Raw genomic sequence first — 20,866 nt, 5'->3', positions numbered from 1 at the left:
TTTTTGTACTGTTAGGAAGTACAACAGGTTTCATGCTTAAAAGTAAATAAATAAATAAACCTTATTTGTTAGCCGCCTCATAACAAATTGTTCTCCTAAGTTGTTTATTCATAAACAAACAAACAAACCTGGACATACTGTATGAAGCTTCTTTATGCTGGCTGACATACTGCACAAGGTCCCATTTGCCTCGCAACGGAATGTCTGTGCAATTGCTCAAGAATTACACCAACACAGTTGTGTGATAGAACTAAACGGAAGTCTAGTGTGCAACTGTTTGTGCAGTTCTTGCTGTGACCACTCACCATGAGGTTTTGAGATGTATATGCTGGATAATCCGCCGCTACCACCTTAAGTGGCGCAGTGGGGAAATGCTTGACTAACAAGCAGCAGGTTGCCGGTTCAAATTCCCGCTGGTATTGCTGGCAGCAGCAATAGAGGAAGATGCTGAAAGGCATCATCTCATACTGTGTGGGAGGAGGCAATGGTAAACCCCTCCTGTATTCTACCAAAGAAAACCACAGGGCTCTGGGGGCGCCAGGAGTCAAAACTGACTCAATGCCACACTTCACCTTTTACCACCACTTAAGGAAACTTTCAGCCCTCACCCCGGGCCCTCAAGCATCTCAGGGTAGCTTCTTGTTTTGGCAGAACAATCCTTCTGTCTACGCTTGGGAATTGACAGTAAACTATGCCACACAGGATAAACACAACCAAGGATTTATACTCGTTTGAGATAAATAAGACACTATTCTCCTTTACACAGAACTACAAAGCACAACTTCCACGCACAATTTCCAACTTCCGACAGTTTCCCCCCAAGCAGCCTTAACCATCGCAGACTCTCTCTCTCCGTTTGCATACAGAGTCCCTACTGCCCAATCACCACAGTGCTTTTGCTGCCTCTCCTACATTCAGAACAGAATCTCCAGTAGAACTTTAAGCCTTACCACAAACATAAATACAAATATTTCCCAACTGAAGTTCTAGAATAAAAGAATCCCGTATTTTGTCACACTTGCGCCAGAGCACTCTTGTGCAACTGTGCAAATACTCCACTGCAAGGCAGATGGGAGATGGAGAAATATGTCAGCCAGTGAGTTAGAAACAACAACACAGTAAGCCCAGCCCAATATGACAAGCCTAGCACTTAAAGCCAAGGGGGGAAAATATACAAAATAGACAATAATATTTATTCAAATAATAATTTAGTAAAATGTTTAAGACCAATAAAATGAAGGAAAATCTCACCAGAAAAACCCAAGACAAGATTATTTATTGAATGTTCCATTTTTATGTCTTTAAAAAAATAACTTCTTGTCTTGTTTTTTTCTGGTGAGATTCGACTTTTGTTTTATTGGTCTTGAAACGTAATATTGTATATTTTGTATACTATTTTGTCCTGGCTTTGTCCTTTGCTAGTCTGTGAATTAGACCATTGCTCCATTTAACCCAGGACTGTCTGCTCCACTTGGTAGCGGTTATCCAGGTTCTCGGGCAAAAGTCTTTCCCAGCATCTAGTTAGTACCTCTTATCTTTTAACTGGAGATGTTAAGATCCAACCTGGGCACTGCCATATTCAAAGCATGTGCTTTACCAGTGAGTTATGCCCCTTCCCGTTGCTTTGTTCTTGTATCAGAGGGCTGCTCAACTTTGGCCGCCCTGCAGATGTTGGCCTACAATTCCCATACCCCTGGCTATTGGCCACTGTAGCTAGGGATTATGGGAGTTGTAGTTCAAAATCAGCTGGTGGGGGGGGCTAAGTTGAGCAGGCCTGTTGTAGCAATACATCTAAAATCTCCCATTCAATTGGCACTCATGGAAAAAAGGGAGGTCACATAAGTCCTTTTTCCATCACAAGGGCTATGCTTACCCTTTATTCACTTAGAACCATGACACTGCATTTTGGCTGACAGATAGCTGCCTTATCTAGGACCGATATGCTTTGTCCTATGTGTCCAGAAGAAAGGACACATATCCCACAATTCTGTTATCATGCATAAGTATTGTTACTGGGAGGCTGGGAGCAGCATTCAACAGCCTGAGAATGTTAGCTTTCATTTTTCTTTAAAACAAAAACAAGGGACCCACTCATCCAGATGCAAACCCAAGGGAACCCTGCTTAGCAAAGACGGGAATTCAAGCTCACTACCGCAAGACCAGCTCTTTCTCCTCATACTACAAAGCATAGGCTTGAAGAGTGTGGGCAACAGATGGCAAGAAGTCGGAAAGGGCGGAGGAGGCTTGGCAGCAGCCTAGACATATTTATTGCTGTTAGAGACTGCCTTTCTTCCATGAAACTCATGGTGGTACCTGTGGGGGCTCTCAGGCATTCTGCCTTCTAGACCCTGATTAGACCCAGGCCTGCTTCACTTCAGCAAGGCTGCTGCAACATGTGCTTCCGGACCAGTGTTCCCTCTAAGGTGTGCACGTGTGCGTGCGCTCACACGTTTTTTGATGTCCGCTCAGTTAATTTTAGATCCTGCTCAGGTTTAATCAGGAAGGTTGCACTCTGGGTATATATGTGCACACACACTGCCTTGATAGAACAAAACTCATTCTGCACATTGATGAAAAAAATTAGAGAGAACACTGTTCCAGAGCGTGTCCTAACATGTGGTGTGTAAGAGCCCACAAATACTGGCTTGACGTAGTAGCCAAGCCTCTGTTTATCCTTGCTATCAGCTTGCACAGTCTCAAGAACAGCTTTCATTTATGCTAGGGGTTCTCAACCCTTCTTTCTTTTTTTCTTTCTTTTTTGGAAATAGTAAGGGTATCCCTTCTGTCTGAGACCTTTAGCTCAGGTGCCCCATATACTGAGTTTGTGTACACACTCACTCTCACCAGATGTGAGACAGGCTATAACAGTCACTGGCTTACATCCAGATTAAGTTACTCATGAGTATTCCCATTGAAATTAATAGGACAAGTAAAGTCCCATGAATTTCATTAGCAACTTTAAAGTTATTGAACTTATTGAGTTGCTATATTCAATAGCAACTCATAAGCAACTTATTCTGGATGTAAGCCAGTTGCAGCAAACAAGCCCCACCACCTCACGTGAGAGGAATTATCACAGAGTCACCCCTCCCTGGGAGGCTGACTGACTGGCTTTATTTAATTAAGCAGGGAATCTCACTGCCACCAAGCATTCCTTTATTAACAGAAATTATTGCGGATTGGAATCAGAATGCTAAAAATTCCAGTATTTTTTCTTCACTTTGCTAGCAGGCAAATATAAAAACCTGATCCCACTTATAGAGGTTTAAGTGAGGCTTTACAGTACTTTTGAGGCTGTGTGCACTAGAGGATTCTCCTCCCCCTTTCTTTGACTAACACTCTGAGAGGGCTTGTAAAACAGAGAAAAACAGTTTATTAATTAAATCCCTGCCGCCGCCACCCACCCTGCCAAATTGCCCGTCTCATCAGTTGCAATTAGAAATAGCGTAATGCTTACAAACGCCCAGATGTTCTCAGGCAGCACTTAAAGCAATCCATTACTAGGTTAGGGTTGAAGGTAATTAGTTTCAAGAAGCAGATACTTAAGTATACAAAGCAACACACACAAAGGAAAATAACTTCTAATGCAAGTCTTACTAAAACACTTTCTCCTGGTGAGACCAACTGCCTGCAATCCCACACACACACACCCCTGCCAACTTGCAGAACTCACCCTGAGAGAATCTGGCAAGACTCCATTGCTCCTCTCTCACCTGGACACACCTTTCTTCTTCCCAGAAAACCCTCAGGAGCCCTTTAGTTCCACCACTTGTTAACCAATTGGGTCATGACCTAGGGTCTCCAGTCTGTCAACCAAGGTCAAATGCTTTCCCCCATTAACTCTATCAGTGCTAGCTGGCTTCCCACTACACTGGTGACTGTAATAGCCAAGTTGTCCAATCAGGAGGAACATAAAAACAGCCCTGCTGGATCAGGCCCAAGGCCCATCTAGTCCAGCATCCTGCTTCACACAGTGGCCCACCAGATGCGGCTGAGAAACCCACAGCCAGGAGCTGAGGGCATGCCCTCTCTCCTACTGTTACTCCCCTACAACTGATATTCAGAGTTATCCTGCCTCTGAGGCTGGAGGTGGCCTGTAGCCCTCAGACTAGTAGCTGTTGATAGACCTCCTTAACAGAGTTAATCACTAGTCAGTGAGTTGAGGAGGTCCTAATCAGTCAGTGAGTTGAGAGCTGTGTCCTAATAACTAGTCAGTGAGGCGGAGAGGTGGGATGGCTCCAAGTATCCCTTACAAGTACCCCAGGGGTTTGTGTACCCTTGGTTGGGAGCCACTGATTTATGCTATGATACAGATGAGGCAAGAAACAGTAGGAATCCTGTTGCTGTCTCCCTCGCCCCCCACTTTAAACTGCATCACAGGTGGAAAGAAGAAGTGGACTTGGAAGAAAGGTGAAATTTTGTCTCACTCATGTGAAGCTTTGGAAAAGAAACACTCCCTGTTTCTTTTCTTCAAACCTAATGAGAAAAATCCCCACTTCTCTTCCAGGCCTCTGTCCCAGGGGCGTAACGAGCATAGGGCAGGCAGGGCACGTGCCCTGGGTGCCACTGCAGGGGGGCGCAAAGTGCCTGCCATGCCCCGCCCCCTGCCCCAACTGCGGTCGGAGAAATGCCCCGCCGCCCTCCTCCCAGCAAGCACTTGCAGTTTATTTCAGGCAGTATTTGCTGCCTGAAAGTGTCTATTCCCCTTTCTCTCCCTCCAGATGACTCTGAAGAGCTTGCTCAGGTTCTTCAGAGCTAGAGGCCACACCTCCAGTTAGCTCACCCCTGCCATACTGTGTACACTCTGTGCTAAATATAAATACATTTTGCACTAGGATAACACAGATTCTGTACCAAAAATGCAGAATTCTCTGTATAAATAAAATCTGCATAAATTTAATTAACTTTGTACAGTTGAATTTACTTCTAACCATGTGGAGGGGCACTAAAACCCCATCTCAAACATTGAAATCTTGCTCAGTTCCACCTCTTATTTTAGGAGCACAGTGTTCAAAATACAGCATGTGAGCATTTGAGTTATACAGAGCTCTTCTTCAGGCTACATGGGGGAGAACATTTATTCCAAAAAGGAACAGTATAGATATTTCTATTTATCATGCCCACACTCAGAAATACCTTGTTTCCTTTTAAATTTGTTGATCATTCAATCTGAGAAAGAGTTCTGTGTCACCCTCATTTGGTATGTGACAGGTTGGCTCACTGGCTGGCTGCATACTATTTTTCTGACTGACTTTGTTCTACTGGACCAACAGGGGTTATCTGATTTTAAAATGCAACAGATTGCTCTTGCACCATAAATATTTATACAGTCCGCTTCCCACACGAAAACAAACATTCAAAGTACCCTGCTTGCAGACAGACATCCATGCTCTGTAATTAACAAACACAACTGGATAACACCCCCCGCCCTTTTAAAAGCAAGTGGAAGAAGGGCATCTTGCGCTCCAATAATTTGCTGCCTGAGGTTAGTGCCTCGCTTCGCCTCACCTCATGGAAAGACCACCCTGGATACTGCCATTCATACAAAAGCTGCCAGCAGTAAATGGACACTTAAGTCCCCTCTGTCAACCATTCTGACAAGACTCCTTTCAGAACTTGAGCGGTGTGGTCAAGATGGCGATGTGAAAGCATCTTGTCATGTTAAATCCATTCTGTGGAATACCTCCCTCACCCCCCGGTTTGCATTTTTAAAGCTTTTTAATGCTGTTTTATATATGGACTGTCTTAGAAGAGCTGTTATTTATTTTGTTTGTTTTCCCCCTTTTAAAACGCTGCTATTCTGTTTGCAGTTTGTCTCCCGAAGGAGTTATGCACTTAATCAGCCAGAGCATTGTTGATTAGCTGGCTGGCTGACTGATTGCTTAGCTTTTGTTTTTTCTTGGATTTGGTTTTTACTAAAGGACAACAGATTATTTTCTGTTGTAAACTTTTGAGCTAACCTAAACAATGGAGAGAGAGAAAAGCAGTGTATCAGCCCAGAAATGCAAGGATGGGTGAAAACTTTGAAGCAAACATGTCTGGATACATTTATAGCAACGAAGGATAGTAAGACACTAAAATAACTTGTAAGTTTGAACTACCCTGTTTCCACATTGAATAGATTTGCACTCTTGGAGCAACAGGAACTTGAGCTAATTGAAGCAGCAACAGTTATCAAAGAAAGACAGTTGCAGGGGGATAACACCTTGGTAAGTGATAAAGAGCTCTCAATGAACCTATCTCCTGAACCAGTTGGAGGCTGGATCCAGGCAAGTACCCCAGGTTATCAGTAGATTTTATCAGAGATCAATGTTTATTAACAGCTCAGGCCATTCTTGCAATATTTGAAAATTTAAAGGTTGATTGTATTATGACTTCAGTTGACGCCCTTGTGCAACAAAAGCATACATCTAGTACAGCTAGCTTTATAACAAAGACTTCTGTGAACAGAAATGCGGTGGGCATAGGGAGTGTCTCCAGCAAAATATCTGATACCAGAATTATCCAGACTAAACAGTCAGAACAATCTATCTTATATTCTAGTGGGAAGTTATTTCAATGCAAGGATGGGGCAGGATGACATAGCTTTATATACCTATTACCATGCTGTCCCACCAGAAGATATGGAAGACTCCCTTCTTATCCCCTGGCTGGCCAAGTATGGGAAATACATTTTGCAGGCCTGTGTTTGCCCAGTTGGCCAATTGGTTTGATTTGTGTATTCTAAACAGAGCAGTGAGTGGAAACCACCCAGCAGAATTTACCTATTGGTCTGGGAAGAAGATGTCAACCATGGATTACTGGCTTGCATCCTGTAACCTGGTGAGTTGTGTGTTCAAATGGAGGTTGACTTTTGCCCTGATAGTGACCATCTCCCTTTGATTCTAAAGACTAATCTGCCAGTTAGGACATCTCATTCTAAGGATAAAATCAATTTCGCTTTGGAAGTCGTGGCTGGGGAAGTACGGATTAAATGGGATGAGACATGGGCTCAAGTTATGGACATTTTGTTAAACTCAGATGACATGAAGGGACTTCCATGATGAGTTACTAAGAGGAGAGATTGGGCTTGTATACAATCATTATGGGACACTTATCCATATGATACGAGATCACCTTGTGTGGGGGAAAACTAATTATAACTGTTGGCTAATGGGTAGGTCTAGAGGTTTGTATGACCAAGAGTTTGTAGCTGCCAAGAAGGAGGTAGTGGCAAACTATAAATTGTACCAAGACCTTCAATGTGCTACTCCTTGAAGTCCTGAAAAAACCAATATAAATCCTTGATCAAAGCTAAGAAAAGAGAAGCTCAAAGGTTGTCCTGGCAGAGGCTGATTGCTTCAGTTAGAGAGAGGATTTCCCCTCTCTTCTGGCGTATTACAGCTGGCTGCTCAAACCATTATTCCTCCCATTTGACTAGTCAGGCCCCTATGGAGACATGAGAATTACACTTTAAAGCTCTCTGTTTGGCCCAAGAGGAGGAACGAACCCCAGTAGATTTTAAAAATGACCCACTTCCTGAATGGCCACCTGTTTCAGTTGCCAAAGTTAAGAAGCTTATTGATTCCTTAAAAGTTGGCAAGGCCTCGGGCTGTGATTGTATCACTTTGAAATGGTTAAGTTTAATGCAGATTGGTGGGCCCCTGTATTGGCAGCTCTCTTTACATGCATAGATCAAACTGGGCTCATACTCGAAGACTGGGGCATAGCCGTAAGAGTGCCTGTATTTTAAAAAGGGGATAGACGTGATCCTGCCAACTGTCACTCAGTTAGCCTGCTGAGTGTTGTGAGTAAGCTTTACATGAGGCATTCAGATTAGAAGTTACAAGACTGGATGGAGAATGAAGGTATTTTGGGTGATGAATAACCTGGGTTTAGAACAGAGCAGTCAACCATGGACCATGCCCTGGTATTATGTCATCTAATTGAGAAATATATCAACAAACCTAAGTCTTCCTTGTATGTGGCCTTTGTAGATTTCAAAGCAGCCTTTGATTAAATCTCGAGGATAAGCCTCTGGGGAAAAATCAGACACACTAGTGTTGATAGACATTTACTCTTTCTTATTCAGAAGCTCTATGATAATACCAGTGTAATAGTGAGATGTAACCCTCAAGGTTCACTTTCACATTTAATAACTACTAGTAATTGAGTTAAACAAGGATGCATTTTGGCAACCTCCCTGTTCAATCTTTACATAAATACCCTAGCTAATAATCTCTCTGATTCAGCGCTACATTCCCCAGCTATTGCAGGCACAGCTATCCCAGCCCTGCTGTATACAGATGCTGCTGCTATCATCTCACGAACTCCAGTGGGCCTTAGGAGAGTGCTTAGGCTCTTGGCCACTTATTGTAAGGACAATCACTTGGTAATTAACTTGCAGAAATCCAAAGTGATGGTCTTTGCCAAGAGGCCTAAAAGATTTAACTGGCATATAGAGGGCCGTCATATAAAGCAGGTCAAGAGTTTTAAATATCTGAGTGTGGTTTTTCTTGGCACTGGATTATGGAAGGCCCGCGTGGACTACGTTGCCCATCAAGCACAAAGAAGCGCTTCAGCAACATTAAGATTCTTTCACTCCAACATTAAGATTCTTTGACTCCAAAGGTGGAGAGGTTATCCTTACAATGTTAAAGTTACATGCTGCTAAATCATTGGCCAAACTTTTGTATGGTGCACAATTGGGCCCCTACCCTAATTATAGGCCACTGGAGATCATCCAATCCAAGTTTATTAGATAAATATTCAGCCCGCCACCCACCACACCCCCGATGTGTCTCCAACGCACTGTTGAGGATGGAAACGGGCCTCCAGAGGGTGGAAACAAAAGCATGGATTTTAATGGATTTTAAGTTATTAGCTTAGGATCCATTTCTCCCCTCTGGGATTGATCCCTCTTATGTTGGTCAATAGGCTTCAATCCACCTGGACACAAGCACTGATGGGTAAATTGTCATCACTTGGCCTTTCTACTGAACATTTGTCATTACTAGATTACAGTCAAGCCAAGGAGATCCTCAAACAGAGGGTCTTGGACATAGAACATCAGAACGATTTAAGCTCCATCCCAGAGACCATAAGAGGGCACCTTGGTGACTTTAACCAGGAACCTGCTAGCTATTTATTGTCGCTTTCTTTACCGAGCCATCAGGGCATTCCTCAGAGCAAAATATGATGCCTTACCGTCAGCAGCTTTATCTGGAAGGTTTTCGAAAACCCTCCGGCCAGTCGGTTTTGCCCCTGTGGCTCAGGTGAGGTCTAATCTGTCCTCCATGTGCTACTGTTTTGTCTTTTTTATAATGACTGCTGGTGCAGTCTTATTTCCTTGCTATCACGCTTTCCCGGCTGGACTGCTGAATTTTACGCCACACTCCTTCTTGCAGATAAGAAACCTTCTATCACCTACAAGGTTGCCACATTTTGTGCAGCTGCTGCTAAGATCCGTCAACAGCTAATTTCCAGCCCTTCCTTTTAGATGCTGTTACAAGAGGCTTCTATGTTGATGTATTCTGTATGATTTAATTCTTATCTGAATGCAGTATCATCTGTTTGTATATATAACTGATCAATGATCATAATAAAGCTATTCATTCATCAAGTCCCCGTCAGTCCATATAGGACTCCTTCAGTATGTCCTTGCAACAGTATTCTCTTTGAGTTTCTATGTACAGAAGGCAACAAGTGGAAATGTTATTTATTTATTTACTACATTTATATACTGCCCCATACAAAAATGTCCCTGGCAGTTATTGACTTCTATGTTCAAGGGAATCAAATAGGATTACTGGACTGGAGCAAATGAATTTCTGACTTGCCTGCTGCCTTCTGGCTTATCATGACGCACTCTTCAATTGATCATAAGGAGTGATCTGGCACTTCCCTCTGGGAGCACTACCAAGTTCCTGGCTCTGTGGTGCCAACAGGCTCTGCCCAGATATTTCTAAAATTCCTACTTTGCTACTTTGAAATACTGTGAGGGTAAATTAACAGAGTGGAGGTGGCTTTTTAAAAAGTGTATATATAGTCCAAACAACATGCAAAATCAGATCACAATCTATTTAGGGCATCATGAAATTTTTTTAAAAATTGGAGAAAATAATTAATATGCATTTTATGCAAATAGGAGGGATTTGCATGTGAAATTTTCCCAGAAAAATTTCCAATTCAAAAATTTCTGGAAAACCCTCTGATTATTTAAAAGAAACCTATTTGATTCTACAACGACCAACATCATATGCAGCATTCTGGGGCTAGAGCATACCGTGCTGGCACTGCTATGGATACCGGCAGCTCCAACACTGTTAAGATTAGGGTGAGCTTTACAAATAAAATCCAGGATTTTGTTGGTGTTATGAATTTTCCTGAAGTAAGTTTAAGGACAGTGTAGAGAGCTTCAAAGTGGTGATAGAGGGTTATTTTTAAGTAACGCAGCAGTTCCAAAGGGAGTGGTATTGGCAAATGAGATTTCAAGGCTAGGAAAAACCAGAGCAGTGACAAATCCAGTGCTGACTGGCTGTTTCAGTCATGATCAATACCTCACCTCTTCTCACCCTGTGTTGCTTACCAAGTCTTGAAATAATTTTATTTCAAGAAGTTCAGGAGGAGGGATCAGCTCATCCTGAAAATTCAGCCTGCCAAACACTTTTAGAAGGAAAGGTTGCCTTAACCTTGAGGTATCAGACAAACAAAACAAAGTCTAATCTTTGCTGCTGATGTAACTGTCTCAAACAAAGCTGAGAATTGGCACACCAGGTATCCCTTGGAAGAGAAGCCAAGCATAAGGATGTTCTTTGCAGCACATGCAGGAGCACACACACTCTTCGTTTACTTCAGTCCTGGACTTGGTTCTGAGCTCTCTCCCTCTCCCCCACTCCTGTATGCACACAGAACTCACATTTAAAATTACATCTTTTTATCAATTACAAATACTAAGGGGCAGCTAGGTTTGCTGTTTGACTGTGACCGGATGACAATGGGTATTTTAATAAGTGAAACTATAACGCATATTCATTCATTCATTCATTCATTCATTGAATTTATATACCACCTTTCTTAAGGTGGCTCAGGGCAGTTTACATTAAAACCAGAAGCACATAATAAAACAATTAAATTTTTTTTAAAAAAACCATTTAAACTAAATTAAAACTGATTAAAATTAAAACTAGGATCCCTTTCTCACAGGAAAGGGATCGTGATCCCTTTCTCACGATTGCATGAGAGGGCTGCAGGGCGGGTAGTGGGGAAGGCAGCAGAACCTTGCCTTACTCTCAGACAATCCAGCTGCTGGTCTGGGAAGGTCAGGGGGTGCGATCCCACACACCCAGACAGTCTGCTGTTTTTCCCGGCAGTGGGGGTTGAGTGTATGGTGCATTGTGGGATATCCCCAGTGATGGGCAGGCAGCCATCTATGTTACAGCATTGGCTGAAAGCAGCCAATGCTACACACGAGCCACAAAATGAGGCTAAGGGATTTTCAAAAGCAATTCATATGACATGGACAGGGGTAGGGTCTGCATTTCAAAGGAAAACAATGGCAAAATCCACTGGACATGAAAAGGTCCTGCTAAGATGGTTGTTGAGATCCCAGCCAACCCATGGACAAACCTGCAGCCACGGATATTTACAATCAATTCTAAAGTCTGGTGTGTCAATGGTGACTCTCTTGTTCTCTTAGGTATGTTCCAATATGCTTTGGTTCTTATTTGATCAACCTGCATCTCAGAAGATTAGCAGCAGAGATTACAAAGGCTGCCAAACCTAATTTAGCCCTCTGGCAAGGCACTCAGTGTGCTTATGAGGGAGAAAACCATCTCAGGCAGGCTGCCAGCTTAGCTAGATTTTCTTGGGTAAGGCGTGGCATGACATGACCAAGAAGACATGGCTTCACTCAACGCCAGTGAAAAATCCTTAAGATTTAAGCAACTTCCTGTTCCATAATCTTTAACGAGATAAAAATCTCTATAATTATTTAATGCTCCCTTTTGTACACAAGACTTGCAAGCATTTTGCAGCTGATTCTCATTAAGAAGCAGCCAGGATTGTTCATTATGTCCAAACTGAGCAATTTTGGCTTATTTCAACCAGAGGCGCTCTTACCCCTGGACTTCTGGGCCAAAGCCCAGGGCCTTCACTGCCCCTGAGGGCCCTCAAATCCTCTTTAGTCTGTCCCACAGGTGTGGTCACCCAGCTGAGTATGATGATGCTTAATTTGAGGGCTGGGGGCAGTTTCCAAAGGCCTTTAGGTCCAAGCTCCAAAGTTACCTAGGTGCATCTCTGATTTCAACCAAACTTCCATGTTAAACTAGGGTCTGAACTCAATCTGTGGAGTATGAAACCAGGCCCTCCTCTCAAGCTGTGTTTAACCATCTTAAAAACTATTGTCCATTTCTAAGCTAACTTGTCCCATCAATTTCAATGGATCTTAAGCAGGTGTCTACAAATCAGTTTGCCAGTGGCAATTGCCCCCAGCCCTCTGGTGAGCAGGGTGCCCAGCACCACACAGATCTCACCAGCGGTATCATTGCCACAGTCATTTTTGCAAACATAAGAAACAGCAGGAATTCTTTCTGAGCAGTCGGAGAGGGCTCCTGCTGTCCCTGACCATCTCCATATCCCAGTGCAAACAACAGAAGACCCACTTCTCTCCTATGCCTGTGTGCCAGAACAGGAACTCAGGAATGAGAAGGGATTGGTGGCAACCACAAATAATATCTGGCTAGTGAGCTAAGCCTAAATTTGTGGATCCCTGGTCTTAAGTGCAACACATTTAATGGAACGGGGCTGTAGCTCACAGGTAGAGCATCTGCTTTACATGCAGAAGGTCCCAGGTTCAATCCTGGCATCTTCAGGTAGAGCTGGGAGAGACTCCTGTCTGAAACCCTGGGGAAGCTGCTGCCAGTCAGTGCAGACAATACTGAGCTACGCGGGCCAATAGTCTGACTCGGTATAAGACAGCTTCCTACAACTTTCTCTGGTTTGGGGCCAAATTCTATTACATGCTGGCTCTTAAGGGAAGATGTGCAACACCCACCAACCTGGATCTGGATCACACCAAGAAAAGCAGTTTATACTCTCCTTCACATGCAAGTTGGAATGAAATGGAAGATACAGCATGGAAGTAGTATTAATCCCAGTGCGTTCAGTGGGGCTTTTTCTCAAGTGCAAGTGCATAGCAGGGGGTGGTTTGAGACATTTTTGCCGCCTGAGGCAAAGGGCAATATGATGCTCTCCCCCCTTCAATCAACAGTGTGCCCCAGCAGGGTGAGAAAGGGCAGTATCAATGGGTGGCAGAGGGGCACGCATGCTGGGGTTCAGTACTTGCTACCCCCGAGGCTCTCCTTGCACCTGAGGCCACTGTCTCACTGAAGAGACAGAGCTGAGCTTCACAGAAGGACCACCCCTGGTACACAGGATGACAGATGCACCATGCAACCCTATTCATATTTGTCCAGGAATCACCCACTGTGCCCAGTAAGATCTACTCTTTAGGATTTGTGTTTAGGATTGCAGGTTTAGTTTCAGGTGGCAGCAAGAGATGCAGAGGGAAGAAATCAGAAAGGGAACTAGAGATAACAGGATTCCCTCTTCTAATTACGTAGGTGAGATAATGAGCCATCTGAAACCCCAAGAAACCAGATCTGAAAAGCATGCTCTCCAGAGCAGCCCAGTGAAGTTATTAATTGCATGACTTTCGAGCAGCTTTAAGACTGATGTCCAATTCAGCCGATACGATAAATTATTTATTTCCAACAGGATTATAGCCTGCAAACCTCAGTGTTCTTCTCATTAGGGCGATCATATTCACATTTCCTACAGCTCTTCTACTGTTAACTCAACAAAACCAGTTATTTCTTTCTCCCACCTGCTCCATGGAAATACTAATCAATCAATCATTACATCAATCATTACAAATCCTTTATATGATAATCAAGAAGGGATTCTAATTATCTTCCTGGGCATATCAAGAATACGGGCATCAGGGTTATATGCTTTTCGGTTCAACCAGAAAGACAAGAAAGCAAAGTAAGTTGAAAAGGAACCATATTTTGAAAGAGAAACCCAAAGTCTAAATTTAAATATTACTTTTGAAATCCTACATTTAAAAAAAAGGCATTTCATATAAACTTTTGGAAACTATGCATGCCTATGTTTTTTGCAAACAAAAATACAGGAGGCATTTCAGAAGCCAGTAAAATGTGAATGAATGTTATCTCCTCAAAATATCCCACTTATTCTACTGTAAGCCAGTGTTCCCTCTAAGGCATGCACATGTCCGTGCACACACAAGGTTTTTGATGTCCACTCAGTTAGTTTTTGATCCCGCTCAGGTTGCTAATGGCGCAGCAGGGAAATGGCTTGATTAGCTAGTCAGAGGTTGCCGGTTCAAATCCCTGCTGGTATGTTTCCTAGACTATGGGGAACACCTATATCGGGCAGCAACGATATAGGAAAGATGCTGAAGGGCATCATTTCATACTGCACGGGAGACAGCAACAGTAAACCCCTCCTGTATTCTACCAAAGACAACCACAGGGCTTTGTGGTCGCCAGGAGTCGACATCGACGCGACGGCACACTTTACTTTACAGGTTGAATCAGGAACGCCTCCACTCTGAATGCATGTGCGTGCATATTGCTTTGATACTGCTTCCTAGAACAAAACTCATTCTGCACACATATGAAAAAAGTTAGAGGGGACACTGATGTAAGCTGGGGTCTACAAGGAATTGTGGGATGAAGAAAATGAGGGCAAAGGACTCTTTATTCCTGTGCCCCCTTCCTTTCTCTCACAATGAATAATTGGAGGATGAAGGGCTGGGCTTTGAAGATCAACTGGTTCGCTGTTGGAGAGGAGGGACATTTTCTAGTACAACAGTCACCCCATTCATATGATGTTATATACCTGGGTACAACCTCTGACCTGGGTATGCATGGTTGTGTGAATGGGTTTTGGTGTGTACATGCACGCTCATTCACACAACCATGCATATCTAGGTCAGAGGCTGTACCCAGGTACAGTATATACAGTATGGTCATGTGAATGGGGTGATGAATGAGGTCACAAAGAACTGCATGGTAGTAGAGACCTTTATAGTTTTCCTGAGCAAGAGAGAGGAAGTGGCAGCCATTTGAGTAAAGTACATGTCAAGGAGGCCCCAGTGTGGCTCATTCAGTCAAGGTACAAATTGCAGAGCCAAAAAACCTCAACGTTAGCTTGGGATAAAGAACAATTGATCTAGCAGGATTAGGAATACATACCTTTAATGGGGGAGAAGCCAAGATAGTGACATTACAGCATCTGGCTCTGTTAGCTCTGTTCAGTGGAAACCTTTTCTTGCATATCTCCTTGGATTTTAATTTTTTAAAAACCCTTTTCCTTGGTCTGCTTATGCTGTTTTATCTTTAGACACTTTTGGAAGGGGAGATATTTTATTTTGCTTTCTTTCTCTTCAGTTTTTACGTCCGTGGTTTGCCCTTTGGAGCGGAAGCACTCTTTCAACAGTAGGCTAGCTGGCTGGCTGGTTAGACTTTGTTCATCTGGATAATTTTGGATAAATTGGCTTTTTTAAAAAGAAGCAGCAGATTACCTTCTTGCAGAAAACATCCAATTTAACTTAAACTATGGGATTTTTTAAAAAGCAGTGTTCCAGCCCAGAACTGCCAAGACAGGGGAAAATGCCTCCCCTTGATCAGTGGACACTAGTTGTCTTAATAAAGAGTAAACGTTGTCATCTTTTCTTCATTTGCAAATAAATATGTATATCTCCCCTCAGCGATTTCATACCCAGATAAAAGATCAATGGCAAGAACCTGAAAAGTATATTGCAAACCTTTATATGTAATAATTGCAGAAAATTTGAATGCTAGAACAGGGCCCAATGACAGTGCTCTTTATGCCAAGTACCATAGTTGCCCTTCTTATTTGAAAGATAATGGTGGATTCCCAATTCAGTATTCAAAAGAAAAGTCTTGCAACCTGGCAGGTTTATGTTTGGTTCAAATAGTAAATAACTTGGATTTATGTATTTTAAATGGTTCAACAGAGGGTGACAGCCCTGGAGAATTTACCTATTGCACCAGATCAAACTCAAATACAACTGATTATTTTATGGTCACTCGTAAAATGTTAACCTATATTGAACATCTAGAGGTTGAGTGTTGCCCTGAAAGTGGCCATTTCCTACTTGTCTTGAAATTAAAATCTCTTGGATGGCAGTCACATGCCAATCTGTATTCCAGCCAAGAACTAAAGCAGATTGTAGAGCCACTAGGATCAGATGGATGAACTAGCTGAACTGAACTGCTTAAACCAGATGTTTTCCAGTCCTTCCATGCTTCAATATTGCACCCAGCCCTGGAACGCGCAGTTATTGGTAACTATAATATACTTACTTAGAAGTTGAAGGAGAGTTTGCTAGTAAAAAATGTTAGTAGCAACCTTCTCCGTTGCTGCCCCTAGACTTTGGAATGCACTCCCTATTGAAATAAGAGCCTCCCCATCTCTGGCAACTTTTAAAAAGGCACTGAAGACACATTGATTCACCCAGGCTTTTAATTAGATTTATATTTTTAATATTGGGTTTTAAATGATTTTAATGTTTAAATGATTTTAACATTTACATGATTTTAATTGATTTTACAGTGGTCCCTCGACTTACGAAGATAATCCATTCCGAACGCACATTCGTGGGTCGGAATTTTCATAAGTTGAAAAGCGCATCCACGGAGGTCCGGAAACATTCGTAAGTCGAGGAAACCGCATCTAAAAATTTGTAGGTCGAGGAAGCCGCATCTAAACTGGCAACGACTTCCGGTATTTTTTTTCGTTCGTATGTCGAAATCTTCGGATGTCGAGTACTTCGTAAGTCGAGGGACCACTGTAATTGTAAACCGCCCCTAGATGCACGTTTTGGGCAGTACAGAAATATGTTAAATAAATAGATAGATAAATAGTCATCCAAATCTCCAACTTAAATGTAAGAGATGGTTTGATCATGGGTGTATTAATGCCAAGAAAGCACTTATTTCATGCTACAAACTGTACAAGGTAATTTCTTTACAGGTGATATTAGCAAAGAAAGGGCAATATAAAACCTTGCTTAAGAATAAATTTTAAAAAAGAGAAGCAATGTTAAAGATGTGGAAACAATCAATACTTCCGGTAAGAAATAATGATATGGCCTCCTTTTGGTAAATTACAGAAGACTATCCTGGAGATAATATGTCCCAGTTAGATTGTCATATGCCGGTTGAGGCTTGGGAAGCCTATTTTAGAGTGCTACACGTGAATCAAGATGAAAATCCTATGCAATTAGATATTAGCAGTGACTTTCTTCTGGAATGGCCTGTTGTGGAAGTGAATGAGATTAATAAACTGATGATACAACTGAAAGCTGGTAAAGCCCCAGGATGTGACTACATCCCTGTCAAATTCATTAAGGTTAATAGTGAATGGTGGGCAGACACCTGTTTTGGCTTCTCTTTTCATTTATATAGACAAAACTGCACAGATTCCCAGTGATTAAGGCTTGGCCATTATTGTACCATTTAAGAAAAACAACCTTGCCAATTATCGACCAATTAGGATTTTGAACATAGTAAGTAAGCTGTGTGCTAGGCATTTACATATGAAGCTGCAGGACTGGGGTAACATTTTGGTGGAAGAGCAGGCTGGTTTTAGAGCCGACCACTCTACTATGGACCATGGTGAAGTTTTACAGCACATGGTGGAGAAATATATTAGCAAGGCCCAAGCCTCCCTATATTCAGCCTTCGTAGATTTTAAATTTGCATTCGTCCTTTGTCCTCATTTCCGGAGACATTATGTGGAGGAAGTTAGAGGCGTCTTCAACTGATAAGTGATTGCTGCTTATCAGTTGCATCATAATACACGCTTGCAAATCCACTGCAACCCAAATGGCCATTTATCCGGTTCTGTTCCTATACATTAAGGCTGCTCAACTTTGGTGTTCCTGCAGACATTGGCCTACAACATCAATCTCCCCTGACTATTGGCCACTATGGCTCGGGATGCTGGGAGCTGTAGTCCAAAAACAGCTGGAGGGCTGACATTGAGCAGCCCTGCTATACATAATGAAGCAAGGATGTATACTTGCTCCCATGTTGTTCAATCTGCATATTAATCTCTTAGTTGAGTATTTGGATAAATCAGAATTTCATCCTCCAAGATTGGCAGACAGGCATTTACCAATACTTCTGGACACAGATGACATAGTGATTCTGACAGAGACTACAGTTGGGTTAAGGGGAGTATTAAAGGCTCTTGCTCACTACTCTGTGGACAACTGCCTTACAATTAACTGCCAGAAAACCAAGATCCTGGTCTTTGCTAAAAGACCCAGGATCTTGAAGTGGAGTAACTCTGGTAATGATCTTGAACAAGTTAAAAGCATTAAATACCTGGTTGTGATTTTTCACACTTCTGGTGGTGGTGGTGGTGGGGGAGGGGGAGGGGACAGACTGAATAGGCAGCTCACTAAGCACAAAGAAGTGTGGCTGCTACTCTAACATTGACAGTTTCTAGTTATCATCGAAATGATCTTTGATGGGAAAGTTCTAAACTTTTGGGCTTTCACCTGAAATCTTGATGTCTATGGGCTATGAAGGGACCAGAAATATGATGAAACAGCGTATATTAGATGCAACACATCAGCAAGATCTTGGGCTAGTCTCTGATCAGATTAAGGCATGGAGATTGAGTCATTGTGCCCAACTGATTATTTCTTTACCCTAGAAAAACCTAAACACTGAAGACTGTTTTCTATGGCCAGATTTAATGTGCTCCCATCAGTACTTCTGGTGGGCAGGTTTAATAAAATGCCATACAACAAACATGTCTGCCCCTGTAGTGCAGGAAGGGTAGAAACAGCAGGACATGTGTTGATATACTGCAACTTCTACAACCAATGACACAGTCAGCTAATTAACCCATTTCTCTCACTTTTGCCAGGTCGTTCAGAAGAATTTTATGGGTCATTTTTATTATCAGATAAGTGACCAGTGATAAGTTACTCAGTGGCAAAACTTTGCACTATGGCTAGCAGAGTGCATCGTGAATTAATAAAGGACTCCTCCAATCAATAATTGGGTGAACTGAGCAATGATAAACTATTGAATTTAATTGGTCTCTGTGCACATTCTGTTTCAATTGATTATATTTTAGTTTATCATTATTTCTGAGATATACGTGCATTATTGTTATACTGCTCACACATATTATACTGTTATTTAATTTATATTCCCTACTGTTACATCACATCCAGCATTATATTACCACTATGTTATATGATGTCTGGTCCCAGAATGGCAAGTGCGCTCCTCCCTCCTTTACCGAGCGGCTGTCTCGGCGGCAGCTCAGTTCTGGCTTCTGTGCAAGTTTGGAGGCCATTTCCGTTACCTCCATGCATGTGAGGGGACCATTTGCATCACCATACAAAATCACATGGCAATGAAAACTGCAGAACTGAGCCAGTGGCTTGGTAAAGAAGGGAGGAGCACACTTACCGCGCCGGGAGGACAAGCAGCAGTGAGCAGCCAGGGTAAGCAGTTTCCCCCCCGCCCTCGTCACTGCCGTCTTGGGAATGCCCCTTTACTTGTAAAGGTGAATCCTCATCAGATTCACATTTAGAAGTATACCCCGCAAACAGGTTTGGCCTGGTTTGGTGGTCGAACCGGAGCTGGTTCGGCCAGAACAGGCCAATTCGAATCCGGTTTGGATTCAAATGGAACCAGCCAAACTGGTTCCGTGTACACCTCTAATAGAAGTAGCATTGCAACACACTCCTTAGGAAGCGCAGAGCAGCCTCACTTTGGGAAGCAGCATGAGTGGGCTGCAGAGTAGCTCTCAGGCAGCGCGCACACCTCTCTTCCATCACCAGTTTCCCACACAGTATAATGAATAGTTATGCTCATTATCATGAGCATAACTACTCATCATTCCATAATACTGTAATATGGCTGTGATTCATCAGCAATAATGTTCACGCTGCACTCTCATCTGTGAACAGGGAACATATTGCACTTCCCTTCGTATTACCCAAAAGGAATTTTCTTTTTCCTCTGTGCCTATAACGTATTGATTTTATTGATTTCAAGAGAACCAGACTGACCACAAGGATATGTGTGTTTGAGGTTTGCCACGGCTTCCCCAAGATTTGTGCTACATTTTCTTTAAAGGACAATCTTGCACAATTGCACACTCCCACCATTCTGAGACAGCACACGTTCAAATCTCTTTGTTCAACTTTGTGGAGATGTTTAAACAGGGTTTTGGAGCACGTATAGAGCAGGAATTCAGATTAACGCCCCCTCACATGATGAAAGGACGCCCTGCCTGACAGTATGTTTGGATGTCCTGCAGGGATGTCGGGGCAGAAGATTGTGTGTGCTGGCAGACAATAATCCAAACTGGCCCTTTAAGGCTTCTGAATGAAATTCATTTTTAAAGGGGAGCTACTTATAAATATGAATGGCCTCCATCTGTTTTCAAGCTGGTGGACTGTAATGAAAAGACCCTCACTAAGACACTCTAGGATCTATCCTATATGCTGTGAATTTTGTTTGCACCAGGTTGTAAACACATTCCTTCCAAAGGAGTGGTGCTTATACTTTGGCTACCATCTTGTTTCAAGATGGGGAAAACAATAACCCTGACAGCATACCCCATGATCCCCTCCCATGCACACAGGTTTGCATTAGACGGTCAATACATAAATTCAAAAAGGCTGGTGCTTATGCTTTGAGTGGCTGGCTGCTATCATGAAGCAAATTGGCAGATGGAGGGGAAATAACCTTGTTGGGGTCCCCTAGGACCCCCTCCCACATGCTGTAAATTTGGTTTGTAT

The 20,866-nt window shown here is 42.7% G+C and overlaps 1 protein-coding gene and 1 long non-coding RNA gene across 4 annotated transcripts in view; one reads left to right on the top strand and one right to left on the bottom strand.

Annotated features, from left to right (window-relative positions):
- The window catches only part of NIM1K (NIM1 serine/threonine protein kinase), a 61,245-nt gene that overhangs the window by 3,154 nt on the left and 37,225 nt on the right, over positions 1-20,866 (bottom strand). The window lies entirely within an intron of this gene.
- On the top strand, positions 5-9,602 carry LOC128344875 (uncharacterized). The gene is made up of 2 exons (XR_008316107.1): positions 5-6,209; positions 6,732-9,602. It is a non-coding gene; the product is annotated as an uncharacterized LOC128344875 (long non-coding RNA).

Source organism: Hemicordylus capensis, chromosome 2 (genome assembly GCF_027244095.1).
Source record: "Hemicordylus capensis ecotype Gifberg chromosome 2, rHemCap1.1.pri, whole genome shotgun sequence".
Classification (NCBI taxonomy): domain Eukaryota; kingdom Metazoa; phylum Chordata; class Lepidosauria; order Squamata; family Cordylidae; genus Hemicordylus; species Hemicordylus capensis.
This window is presented reverse-complemented; position numbering and strand designations above follow the sequence as displayed.